This window comes from Catharus ustulatus, chromosome 3 (assembly GCF_009819885.2).
Source record: "Catharus ustulatus isolate bCatUst1 chromosome 3, bCatUst1.pri.v2, whole genome shotgun sequence".
Taxonomy (NCBI): domain Eukaryota; kingdom Metazoa; phylum Chordata; class Aves; order Passeriformes; family Turdidae; genus Catharus; species Catharus ustulatus.
Window position 1 is genome coordinate 922,334 of NC_046223.1, and position 13,702 is coordinate 936,035.

General features: G+C 50.3%; 1 protein-coding gene across 3 annotated transcripts in view; it reads left to right on the forward strand.

Moving 5' to 3' along the window:
• The first annotated feature begins 285 nt into the window (after positions 1 to 285).
• SPTBN1 (spectrin beta, non-erythrocytic 1) overlaps positions 286 to 13,702 on the forward strand; it is a 111,117-nt gene continuing 97,700 nt past the window's right edge. Inside the window, exon 1 of one of the 3 annotated variants that reach the window (XM_033056310.2) lies at positions 286 to 417. The gene's annotated coding sequence lies outside the window, so the exon portion shown is untranslated. Of the gene's footprint in view, positions 418 to 529; positions 624 to 897; positions 985 to 13,702 lie in introns of those variants that run through there. The other 2 variants (XM_033056309.2, XM_033056308.2) reach the window with 2 other exon arrangements.

A 13,702-nucleotide genomic window follows, 5' to 3' on the forward strand; every position in this document is an offset into this window, starting at 1 on the left:
GAGGGAAAGAGAAAGTGTGGCACAAGGGCAGCCGGAGCCGAGTTCCTGGGGTTGGGTTGCACTGGCAAAAGGAGGCTGTTTACGTGGGAAGGTGGCAGGGCTGGAGCAGCAGGAGAGGATGACTGCAGTGGAGGAAGTCAGACCCGGGATGGGGTTTCCACTAGGAATGACAGAGCAGCACTAGAGGAAATGGATGCTGGGGGCGAGCCAACATTGTCTTTGCGATAGGAGAGGGTGTCAGAGGAGGAGGAGCAAGGAGGCTGGAGAGACCCAATAACCAAATAAATGTAAGAGAAGGGAAGGGGAGCCGGGAGCGGCTGGATAACACCCGCGGGAGGCTGCGAGCGAGGGCCGGCGGAGGGGGAAGACCTGGCGTGAGCACAGGGCAGGCCCGAGCAGCAGCAGGAGCAGCAGCAGGTGAGGATGCGGTGCCGAGCCGAGCCGAGCCGAGCCCCCCGCGCCGCAGGGCGGCCGCAGGGCAGGGGCGCGGGGCGGGGGCTCCTCCCGCGCTGTCCCCGCCCCGCTCCGCTCCGCGCCGGGCGGGGCACACGGAGCTCACGCAGCGGGGCTGCGGGACCCGCCGCTCCCTCCGCACAGCGCGGAGCCACCCGGGCAGCGCCGAGGTAGGGCCGCCAGCGGGGGTTTGGGATCGGGGAGCAGGGATGGGGGCGGCCCCGCTTCCCCGGTGCGCAGCGCGGCGCGGGCGGCTCCGCAGCCTTTCCGCAGCCCCGATGGGCGCGGAGCGGGCTGGGCGCTGTCAGAGCAGCCCCGCCCTGCCCTACCCTGCCCTGCGGCGGCCCCGGCCCGTCCCCGGGGGCCGCGGCCACCGCCCCTTCGGCTCCCTCCCTCCCTCCCTCCCTCCCTCCCCGGCCCTCCCTCCCCGCCCGCGGTGCCGCCTCCGCCGCGCAGCCGCACGCCCCGCGCGGTGCGGTGCGGAGAGCCCGGCTCGGCTGCTGCTCCTGCGCTATTCCTCGCTGGACCCATGTAATTCCTCCTTTATTTTTCTCGGTCGGGGCGGGGCGCGGGGGGCGGCGCGGGGGTCGCGGCGCCGCTGTCAGCCGGGCCCGCTGCGGGGCTTTGTGTGCGGGAGCGCCGCGCTGAGCCGGGCTGAGCCGAGCCGAGCCGAGCCGAGCCCAGCCCGGGTGCGGGGCTGCGGTCCGGGCGCGGCCATCGCCCGCCGCCGCGGTGCCCGCAGTGAGCGGCACGATGCGTGGGCTCGCTTCGGCTGGCTCGGGGCTGGCTCTGGCGCTTAGGTGGGTACAGGCCTGATTTAACAAAAAAAATATGGCAGACTTGTGCTAGAGACCGTGAGACTGCAGCAGCTCTGAAAAACCCTCGTTAATGCACCGGGGCTGACGTTTCATTCAGCAGCTGATGTTTTTCCTTGTGGAGTGAGGATACAGGGCTAGAGTGAGCACTGAATTTGTGATGTTGATGTCTTAATGGTGAATGAGATTGCATTCTTGTTTGAAGGTGAGTAGTGGTCGGTGTTTCTACGTTGTGCTGCTCCGCATTGTCCGTGGGTAATAATTGCTAAATGTTCAAGATCGGGATTGCAGGGAGAGGGAATAAACACAAACTGTCAAGATCCGGAGCGTTCGCTCATCCTTCGACCTTTATTGACAGGATAGCAGCATTATGAAACCTGCCTATTGAACAGTTCGGGAAAAGGGCTGGAATTCCCGCAGCCCGGCACGGGGCTGACAGGCATCTTGGGGAACAATGCTCCCCGGAGCCGGGCTCGGAGAGGCAGGGCAGGGACAGGAATTTATTCCCAGAGATAGCAGCCGTGTGGAAATGTCAGGGGAGGCTGTGACTCCTCAGGCCATTGCAGGAGAACTCTGCTGGAGGAAGGACTTGCATATGCTCAGAAGGCTCTGGAGAGAGAGAGACAGGAGTGAAAATGGAATGGGATAAAGGGCTGGGAAGGTGGGTGATGGCAGCGGGATGGGATTTTTAAAGGATTGTTCTTGTCCTTTAACGTTTTGGGTTTTTTTCCCTCCGTGTTTCTGGGGAGAACAGAAATGGCTGTAGCGATGGCTCCATGACTTAGCAGTGGTTGTGGGGCTGTGAGGAGGGACGAGGGGCTGGCTCATGTGTCACAACTAGTGCTGAAGAGGCGAGAAAATAGGGAATATTCTGTTACTTCATGCAGGAGCATAGGCGTGGAATTATGAGCGTGGAATCTGGAGGTCGGGTTCTGGAACAGAACCCGCTTCGGGTTTTTCTCTAATGCAGGTTAGGTGCAGCAAATGACACTCACTAAAGCAGGATGCAGCATTTTGGGATAAAATAGGAGCTTGCAGCAGCCATGTGGCAAAAAGCGTTAGAGATGCTGTTTCATCTCCGTGGTGGCACGGATCCTGCAGCCTTTGGAATTGCTGTGTGCCCCTGAACCCTGCCTGCACACAGGAGTGGGGCAGAGAGGGGCAAAACCCCCTTGCTGCATATGTGGAGACCTGATACCGCTGTGTGCTGCTCCGGGAGCCCCTGGGGAGCAGGAGTACAAACCATTTTATGGAAGATGTTTTCTTTTTTTCCTTCATCATCTGTAAAATGGAACCAGCTAAAGCCCCTTTATTGGATGGGCCTGGATTGCTCGTTTGCATGACGTCACCTGACTAAGGATTTATTTTTCATGTGGGTCAGTTACGGGATGTGATATTTGCAGCTGGACCGCCTGCAAAATTATTGTGTTTCGTTAGCAAGGAGTGCGTGGACATCTCTCGTGGAACACGGAGGAGAAAGTCTGTTTGTGCAGACGTTTAAGGGTCAGACTGCAAAAGTTATCTAGCTGTTAATTGCTCTACGCACCTAAATTCCTTAGTCATCTGATCTGGGCACAAGTGAACGAGCAGTACAATGGTTTATCATTGCCCCTTAGCCATGAGTCAGCTGCTAAATCCTGCCCAGGCTGGTGTCTGTGGCCACAGGCTTCCTGATTGCCCTTTCCCTGGGCTCTAGGAATACCTCTGGAAGTGCTGGAGCCTCAGGGGCCGGACAGGTGAGCTGACCTCAGGGCGAGCAGCCACCAGCTCCCCTGGCATCCCTCTGGCTGAGCTTGTGCAGGGCAGCAGTGCAGGCTCTTTGCTGGGGTGCCTGGAAGCTCCTGATGAGAGCAGGCCCATGCTCCATGGTGGGAGCCAGAAGGGCTTTCCTGGCATGCAGCTCCTGCCATTCCCAGCTGATGGGAGATGGCCAGCACGTCAGACCCTTACCTGCCGAGGCTCCTGGCAGCTTTGCCGAGTGAAACCAGCAGGAATCTGGCCTGGAGGTGTGACATGTGAAAATCCAGTTGCCTTCTCTTGCCTTAAACCATCTCGTGTTGGGCTGTTCTGAGCAGACACCACTTGTGTGGAGAGGCAAGTGTTGGAGCTGCAGCTCCACACCGAGGGGAGTGAGATCCATGTCCTGCTTTGGATCCTGCTTCCCCCACTGCTGGGTTCTTCTCCCCCCACCCACATGTGGTTTTCGTTTGTCAGCCTTTTATTAATACTCTTAAAATGATCTGTTGTGAATTTGTTTTTCTAATGAACATGGATACAGCGTTGTAGCAGTTACAGCTGCACCTTTTGGAGGCTTTTCCTCTAATGAAAAAAGGGTTTCAGAAGAGATTACATGGGTTTTTTAAAAGAAGAAAGACATGAGAAAAATTCTTCTTATTCCCAGTAACTCCAGTTTATTCAACAGCTTCATCAGAGTGACACAGATCAATTCCATATATATTTAAACAGACAGGGGTTTTTTTTCTGTTTTGCCCAATTTCATTTATTTTTCATGTGTTGCTAATCCCAGACACATTTTTTACTGTCCACTCCTCATTAAAAAAGGCCAGTTTTACACAGAAAAAGCTTTGATGTGTATTGTTAGGTGAGGGTTGAGTTCATAACAGGTTTTATGGCTGGGGGGGCTGTGTCTAGAAGTGTAATTTCTGCTTGCAGTGAAATGTATGTGATTATCAGAAGGAATGCACCAGTGTATAAAGGTTGTACTCAGGGGTTGGGTACATCTCCCTATGCCCAAGGACAGATTAAGGTTGAGGATTATGTTGAGCTATTGTTTTTCATCACTGTTAACATTTTCCTCATCATCTTCTCTGAGAGGTTTTTCCTTGTTGAATGGTGATAATTTGAGGATGTTCTTAATTTATCATGTCTTTTCACTTTTCTGCTACTCTCTTAATACATTATTTGACTGTTTAATGTATTTAATCTCCTATTACATTGCACAAACTTGCATTTGTTTTGAAGCTGCCTGTGTTTTAGCCTACCAGAAACCCCTTTGGTGTGTCACTGCTGCCACCAGAGAAACACATTCACTCTGCTGTGCTGCCACTTTTACTGCACAACGTGCTGAGTGCTAGAACTTTAAACAGGAACGGTGAGCTGGTTTGGTTTGTTCAGCAGCCCCCTCGTGTCAGGAGGGCACTGGGGACTGGACAGAAGAGGCACTGCATGAGCAGCCCTTGTGGCAGCAGATGCTGACCCACACCTGTTGGATACTGGGAATAGCCTCGCTGGTCATAGCTGTGCCCTTGGAACAGGAGAGGTGTGCCATTAACACTCTGTCCTGAGAGCTAAAAATACTCTGCCACCAAACTGTTCACAGGTAAATGTTCCAGATTTAGCCTTTTTTCTGTTTACTGGGATTCCAAACATAGGATCTTCCCTATTTTGGGACAAATAGCCAGACCTGCTGAACAATTTGCCTGTGATCTGTGAAACACGTTCAGGAATGATGTTCCTGGATTTCATCTCGGCTTTTGTTCATGTGTGCACCAGAGAAACAATTTCTCCTTCTCTGTGAGACCAGGGAACACAGATGCTGTGGGTTTGCCATGAAAAATGAAGTGTTAGTGTTTAATTTTTAAGACAGGAATAGGGATTGACTGACAGCTCAGTTTGATTGGTGTGACCGCTGGGTTTGGTTTCGGCAATCGTGTCTCAGTCCAACGTGGAATGATCCCTGGCATGGGCAGCTGCATGAGGTGTGGGTCTGGGAAGAGGTGTAGCTGCAGCCCCAGATTTAGGATGTGAGCAGAGAGGAGGAGATGCAGACCTGGAGCCACCCAGCCCACGTGAGCCCCACTGGCACGGGGCTAATGGGTTTGAGGTTTTGAGCTTAATGAACAAAGCATTCGTGCTTCATGTGTTCAGTGTCCCTGTGGGAAGTGCTGGAGTGGCTGCTGTCCTTCCTGCCCTCTGCCTGTGGGGACTCGGACACCTTCAGTTCTGCCTTTTGTTTTTTCAGCTTGCCTCGAGGTTTTGGAAAGCAGCATCGCATTGAGGTCATGCCTGTGCTAAAATCTCCTGGCCAGGGCTGCAGCGGTGCCTGCAGAGATCAGGGAGGATCGTGCCCCACCCCGAAACTGTGCAGTTGGATTTTCCATTTTCCCCCTTCTCTCAGTGGCCAGGCCTGGGTGGGAGGTGCTCCGAGGTGACGCAGAGGTTCCTCTCCAAGCCTGGCCTGACATTTTAAGGTTATACTGATTACCCAGTTTATCCCAGGCAGACATTTTTCCCAAGGCAGACCTACAGGCATCATTGGGAAGTCTTTAGTTTTTGCTGTGGGATTCAGTCCCGAGAACGTGGTTGAGGTCTTCTCTGAGGAGTTCCTGCCATCCAGCAGTAATCCAGATCTCCAGCTTTTGGTTTTGTAAGTTCCTGGCTTTTGTTCTGAGTTAATCCTGTTGCTCTATGGATTGATTTATTGCAGAATGACATGGGTATCTGCTTTCGGTTCTTTCGTGATAAAAGGGAGCCTTGTGTTTGGAAGGGCAGGGAAGCAGTGCCTGGTGAGCTCTGGCAGAGCCTGGGGTACAGTGGAGCTGATCACTCTGGGGTTGTGCACCAGGACCAAAAGCTGCTTTTTCCCACTCATGAAATCAATTTTGCTTAGTGCCTAGACACCACAAGTGCTCCAGCTAATTATAGCAAGTAGCTCCTCTGGTTTTTTGGCTTGGAAGGGAAAAGGTGCTGCCTGCTGTATATAAACTAATTTAACTCAGATACATTTATTTGAACACCCACAGGTTTTGGGTTTGGGCATTCCAGGTGTTGGCTTTTGTCAGTAACTAAACCAATGGTGAGATTTTTCTTGCCAAGGGCTTTACTGACTTTTCTCTTAGTAAACAAATATTTAATGAAAATGTTTCAGGGTGATCTGCGCTGGTCCCTGCGGATGAGGTGGATGGCTCATGGCTTAGGGGTGCCAGTGGCACACACATTTACAGCAACACTGGAATGCATTGGGGTTAACTTCTGAAAGGGGCTTTGGGCCTGGATCTGCCTGATAGAATTCTGGGTGTTTGAGACAGGAGGATGATCCAGTAGATCACCCTTTGCCAGAGCCTGGGACATGCAGCAAAGAGATCAGGAGAGTTCTCCTTGAGTTAACAGGAATTCTTTGTCATGTAGGATCCATCTGGGATGAAGATAACCTGGTTAGTTTTGCAATGTAAAATATTGTGACCTTCTTTGGGGCATAATGCCATGAATAACTCTCTACAATTTCATCATAGTAAAAGATGAATGGATTAATTTTTACCTTTTTATTTTTAACCTTTTTTTTTTTTTTGAGTAATGCATCGTTACAGCAATTTTGGATGCTTTTAGGAGGCTGAGCCTGAAAGAAACCTGGCTGACTTTGGTGGGGCTACACTGATTACCACAAGTTGAAGAATCTGCCTTGTAGTTTTCAAGTTTTCACGAAACAAACACTGGAGCCTGTTGTGCTTTATTCTGTTGGTGTTTTTGGCATCAGAGAAGCTTTTCCTGATTGTTTTCCTCATTTGAAGGCTGATTGTACTGAGTGACCTCTTGCTCCTGAAGGGTGGGTCAGTTTATGTGGGAAAGTCTTAGTCAATGTGTCTGGGAGATAAGTGGGACTGCATCCCAACAGCCTTGTGCGTTAAATCCTGGAATGTGCTGGGGACCTGCCAGGAGATTGGAAGCAGGACTGCGACAAGCCCAGTGCAGTCACACTCTCCCTAAAATAGCACCGTGGATAACAGGAGATCTGCAAAGTTATCACTTACCTCATTTTCGCACAAATTCTTGCCTAAAAATGGAGTATTGACTGAGGGTTCAGGCGGGTTTTTCTGCTGATATATTCCATTTACATTTTGGGAGCAAAGTCTTTGGCTGTAGGTAAGGGGGAAAAAGCTGTGGTGAAACCACACGAGTCCCAGCACAGGAAAAGCCATTTGTACCATCCTCATCATCACCTGAATGAGAAATGAAATGGGTTTTACCTCAGTGTAGGTCAGTAGGAGCCTCTTCAACTTTGTCCTGAACAGTCTGGAAGTATCAAGGCAGAGATGAATCAATCCAGCAGCAGCCTCAGACGTGCCTGGGCTGGCTGTGGGTGACAGGCTTTTGGCACCAGCTCCTGGATGCAAACTGCCAGTGTTTGGATATTCAAATGAGCAGTGGCTTACCACTGCAGACCGTAGATGGTTTTGTTTGAGGGGAAAAAGAAGCAAATTTGATTTCTCGGCCCCGCGTCAAATTTGTCGGGGGAAGAATCTGATTGTGCAGCTTTAGTGGTTAGCATAAGCCAGTTAAACTTGAAACCTGGGGTTAGTTTCTTAGGGAAAGAGGATGAGTTGGCTGCTAAATGGGATAGTGTGAGGAAAGTGCGGGGGCGGCCGCGTGGGGAGCAAGGTTGGGAGATCCTGAGTCAGCAGGTGGCTGCTCGGGCCACCCAGGAAAGCACAAACCCCACTAGCCATTCCCTGGATGTGTGCTTGCACTGCTGCAGGGACCTGCACGAGGAGCTCTGAGGGAGGGAGAGGAAAAGTGGGATTGTCAGGGAGTCATAAGATTGAGAACACAAAGTCTGGAGCGCTCCAAGTCGTGACCTTTCGGGGCCTGCAGATTTGAGGACGCGGCGCTCTTGGAAAGGCAAATGGATTAGAGGTCGTTTGTGGAAAATATCCCTCAGCTTGTGCTGTGCACTGCCAGCCTGGTGTCAGGGCTGTGACAAGATGGGGCTCCCAGCAAGCCTGGACCAGGACAGACACCCCTGGCCCCAGGGATTGTGTCGTGTCCCCAGTGCCACCAAGGCTCTCCATGGAAAGGGCACTCACTGAGCCACACTGCCAGGCTCATCCTTACCCCGCCACAGTGCCTCGGGAAGGGAGAGCTGGGGCACTGAGCTGTGCCCTGAGCTCCTGGGGAGGAGGATTGGCACAGCAGCCCCACCCTGTGCCCCCCGGGGGGATTCCCTGACCCCAGGTGCCCCGCTGATCCAGCTTTGCAGCTGCCCGGGTGTGTAAAGGAGCTTTGTTGCTGCTCCAAGGAGGGACATGGTGACATCAAACCCAGGTAAAAGGGAAGGAGAGGTAAAAAACTGCAATCCAATGGAGTTTCACTGAGCTCTGCCTTCTGTCTTGCTCACTTTCAGGTTTTGTGTTCATAAAATTTTCCAGAAATTGCAGTTTATGTAAGAGATGTGAATAATGGCTAATAATAAGTGAAACTGCCGTGAGGAGCTGGAAGAGGGGGGAAGAAGGTTATTTTTAGAGATCTATTCTCATTGTATGCTAGACAAACAAGAATAAGGTGACTTTGCATTAAATATATACCACAGAGAAGTAAAGATATTTTCCCCAGACAAGTCCCCATGGTGCAGTAATGGTCTGTACTATCTGCCAGCTTAGCAATGCGACTCCAAACTGCTTCTTCACTGTTTAGTTAAAAAAAAAAGAAAAAAAAAAGAAGGGACCTTCCATGCTCATTTTCATTGCAGTACTGTGATTCTTCTTGCTCTGTGAAGCTTGAAAGTGAAGTATCTGAATCCCCACTTGTGCCAAGTTACACAACTACATCCCAGCATGGGATGTTGTGTCCATTTACATCATCACAGTCTGGGACTTGAGGTTTTAAATCCTCTTCATGGAGAAATACGCACAACAACATCTCAGAGTCACAGAATCAACTAGGCTGGAAAAGATCTTTGAGATCACTGAGCCCCACCTATATCTGAGATAATTTTCTTGTGTTTCAGAGCCATTTTAGAAGTGTAAAGATTGTAAAAAAAGTGACAGGATCCCCAAATGTCAGTCAGGGATGGTGATCCCTCTCCGTGGACAGGTGACAGGGAGCACACAGCTCTTATGTAGCTGTGTTTTTAGTCTGAGTAATCCTAATCAGGTAGTAAATCCTGAGTGAGATTATGCTGCTGCCAAGATCAGCTGGATCTGGAGATGCCTGCTTGGGTATTCACTGAGGCAAACCAGAACTCTGGAGGCTTTGTGGGATCTTCCTCTGCAGGAGTGGGGAAGAAGCCCAGCAAAGACAAACGATGTGTTGGCTGCAGCAGGGCTGACAGGTGAGGAGCACATGGACATTCCAGGGCGAGGCAGAGCACTCAGGGATGTTTCTACAGCTGCTGCTGACCAGCAGAAAATAACATGAACCACTTGGGGTTGCAGTGGCACAGCAGAGCTGCTGCAGAGTTCAGAGAGTCCCAAAGTTCCTGGGATTCCTGGCACGGGGCGTGAGCCCCCACGTCACCTTTAGGGCACTTTTCTGAGCAGAGCATCCATGTCATTCCAGAGAGCCTCAAACAGGAGGACAGCTGTTTGCAGTTTTAACTCCTGCTTGTCATGAGCTGCAGAAGGAATCCAGGGAGCTGTGGAAGAGCCTGACATTAATTTCCAGCCAACTCGATTAGCTCGGCACCCGTAGCAGACTTACCGCTGCAATTGGTGTATTTTGGGGTAAATGCAGCCCCTGGCTGGCCTTCATGTCTAAAGGAGAGCTTGGAGGGCATGCAGGTACATCAAACAAGGAACAGAAATATCCTGGTATGCATTTTTAGTGCTCTGCTTTGTGGATTGATCAAACGGTGCAATTTGGTGGGGATGAGCATTGAGAAACGGTCACAGCTGCTCCATCAGAGGGGAATGAATTCCCAAACTGCATCCCAAGCATGTTATTAGAGGATTAAAGAGCTGGGCAACTCACCTTGGGTAACTGTCCTGAAACTGTGCTCACACCCATCATACATATAAATAACTATTATGCAAATATTACCAGAGCAACAAAGCAGGTTTTGAATTTGCTTTGTGCCTTGTAAATGACCAAGTCTCTTGTCTCAGTGTTCCAAATGATAATGTTGTTTTCCTCAAGCACAAAGCTGAAATTACCTGTGTAATAATTGGAATATACCACTCCATTCCTCTTTCTCTGGGTTGGTCTCAGTGTACAGTAACAGACTGAAATGTTTGGTACGTAATTTCCTTCCTTGATTAAGTTAAAATTTAAGATGATTTCCCATTTGGGCTGTCAACAAGAGCAATAAATCTTTGTTCCTTTTAGAAATCTTCCCATTCTGGTTTTGACTGACATCCCTTCACCTGCTGCCTGCATTTGTCTCTGCAGGAGAGGTTTAGTTTGGATATTAGGGAAACCTTCTCCATGGAAAGGGTTGTCCAGCCCTGGAAGGATTTAAAAGCTGTGTGGATGTGGCACTTGGGGACATGGTCAGTGGTGGCCTTGTTGGGTTAATGGTTGGACCTCAGAGAGTGTCAGGAATCAGAGGCTGGATGGATGCTGGTTTCTGCCTCTGTGTGCTCGTGGGTTTTGTGCTCCTTGAACATTGCACCTCAGGGATCTGTTCCCCAGGAATCACTTGGAGAACCCTTTGCTACTCCTTAGAGAAGCCTTGGATGTGACTTGCCACAGAGAGCTCCCTGTTCCCTGGGGTGGTGGTTTGGGAATCAGGGTGTTGTGATGGGAGGCTCCAAATTAACTGCAGATAATAATAGTAGTAGTAATAATAATAGTAATGATAATGATAATAATAATAATAATAATAATAGCACTGTTAACAGCTCCCCTGTCAGTGGAATGACCGTGTCAGCCTTGCCTGGGGTTTGAGTTTCTCCTGCAGGGGCTGATGAGGCAATTCCCAGGAGTGACATGTTTGGGGAAATGATGTGCCCCTGAGTTTGGTGGCTAGCACTTGGCACATTTTCCTAGATTTGTTGCTAGAGAGCCCAGGTCTCCTCAGGGACAATGAGGAATTTTCCTGGCTCTGTTGGCATGGAGTTATTTTGCTCTACCTGTTCCTGATGTTGGCAGGTGGGAGCCAGGGCATCCTCCATGGGATTGGAATGGGATTAGCTTTGTGCTAGGAAGTGTGTTGTTTAAAAGCTGCATGTTGTGGTGGGGGAATGCAAACACCCCAAATTCACGGGCTTGTTCCCAAGCTGCTGGGTTTAGAAGGAAGGCCAGGGGCTGTCTTGTGGTGTCAACAACAAGGGGGAGGAGGCTTTGTAATTTGAGTGTTGCAGCAAACAGAAACCCGGCAAAGGCCACAAGAAATGCAGCTGAGGGAATTTTTATACAAGCCTATGGTTAATTTTAGCTGGGACTTTGGGATGTAGGGTTTTTTTAATGGCTTTTAATTTCATGGGCTGCTGAGGGATGGGGAAGAAAGGAAGAAAGGATGGTGTGTGTGTGTGTGTGCTGACCTCCCAGCCCTGGTTTTAGCTGTGACACCTGGCTGTGTTTAGCAGCTGGATGCTGGAAAGCTTTCATAATCAGTAATTTTGTGCTTTGTGCATGGTGGTTTCTGTTGCAGACTATGATGAGTCTCCCCAGCTCTGTTTCCATGCAGAATTCAAAATGGCATGGGCAGCACAAGAGCTGTGCCACAGCCTCTCCCTGTTACAGTGCTGTGATTGTGAGGCATCCATAAAGCCAGTGCTTTGCTAAAAATAGGCCATTCCTCTTGCAAATGCTATTACAATTCTGATATTCAAATATTAAACCTTCTCTGCAGTGTTAAAAATAGCTGGGAGCAGAGAAATCCTTTCCTTATTCTCAGCTGAGGGGTTGAATATTGAACGAGTCAAAGGCTCAGTCCCGAGGCTGGGGCTGTGTGGGAGTTGAGCTGAGGCTTCTTCACCCCTGTTTCTTCTTCTTCTTCTTCCTCTGCTGTTGTTGAACACAGAGGACAAGTGGGGGAAGAGAGAAACGAGCAGGAAGTGGATCAAAAGAAAGTGAGGAGTAGCCAAAAGGAAATGGAGAAAATAAGAGTGGAAGCAAAGCGAGAAGAAAAATCAGGATTTAAGTTCAAAACTGCATTGGGAGTGTTTCATCAGAGCAAGATTCCAGTCCCAAAGGCTGCCAGACAGGGATTTGGGGAGCAGCTGGCAGAGGCTGTGGGGCAGACCTGCCTCTCTCTCAGGGCTGTGGGTACAGCCCTCCTGCCTGTGGCAGGAGCACTGCAAATTGCAGCAGGCCACTAATTACCCTTGGGAGGCCACTTACAAGGGTGGGAGCATCCCGAGGGCTGAACTCAGTGGGAAGATCAAGGGCTTGGCAAGCTGGGGTGTGTGCTCCAAGTGCTGATATCCTCAGCCTACACGTTTCAGGAATGCACCAGTTGAAAGGCAGGTGTTTATTTTTCTCCCCCTTCCAATGCTCTTGTGCATGAACTAATGCAAAATTTAATAACAAAATACCATTTCAGCAAAATAATTTCCTTCCATTTGCCGTCAACAAAGGATGTATTGGGAAAGAGAATTTCCTCTGGGGTGAAATAAAGGACGAGCAAACAGAAGTGACTGTTGTAGATTTAATGGGGGGAAAAAATGGATTTATCACGTGGCTTGAAAGTCATCTTAATGATATTATGAGGCAAGGAAGGAACCAAACAATGCCCACCTTTTATCATGGAAATGAAGCCCAGGAAGGCTTTCAGCAAACACTGTTTAGCCAAAAAATAAGGGTGAAGGAAAACCTAATTTGACAATATAATCCTGTTGGTCCAGGTGAGTGATGGCAGGACTGCTCTCTTTTCCTTAGAAGTTGCAAGGGAAAGGAGATCCTTTTTCCCTTTCTGCAGGGAGGAAAAGGATAAATAAACCCAGCATTTATCAGCTTAAGTTGGGTTCAACCAGTTGTGTTCAGCTGGAAACCCCTCTGATGATCATCCCTCACAGCTGGAGTCTTCTTGGGAGAGAATCCTGGAGCAGGTGGATCCCACAGGGCAAACCAGAATGCTTTTTGTCTCTGGCAGCATTATCCATAGCCTTGTCCTGGATTTCCCCCAGCAAGAATGCCATTTGGGCTGAGGGGACAGAAGGCTGGCAGTGAGGGCAGAGCTGGATAAATCTCCTTGTCGTCGCTGTGTCTGGAATCACTTTGGGATGGCAGCTCCCCCTCTGTGCCCTGACAGCTGTCCCTGGAGCTCTTCCCTCCTTCAGGAGGTGCTCCAAGAAAGGGAAGTGTGTGTGTTCTCCTACCTCTGCTGGCACAGCCCAGATCTTGGAAACCCAGCAGGGCACAAATTTCCCTCACAGGTGAAAAGCCCAGAAAAAACCCAGACATGCTGTGGAGCGGGCATGGCATGGCTGGGCACACACCAGGACTCACTTTGGTTTGCAGTGGCCTCTGGCTGTTGCTCAGGGTCTCAGTTAGCCACTGATGTTTCCTTTGTCCCCAGGTCACCTGTTGCTGTAAGTGGAGCCAGGATTGCTGGGCTTAGATTTGTGTCAGGTCCCCCAGGTGTGGCACTCGCGCCTGTTGTCACACCAGTGGCAGCAGATCTGCACGCAAATGAGTTAATTCCCCTTGCTTTAGCAGTCCAGGGAGAACTGAGCACCTTCTCTGGGAGGCAGTGCTGATGTGGTGAGGTGTCCATGTGTGCTGTGCTGTCCTGCAGGCCACCAGTGCCCCCCTTAAGG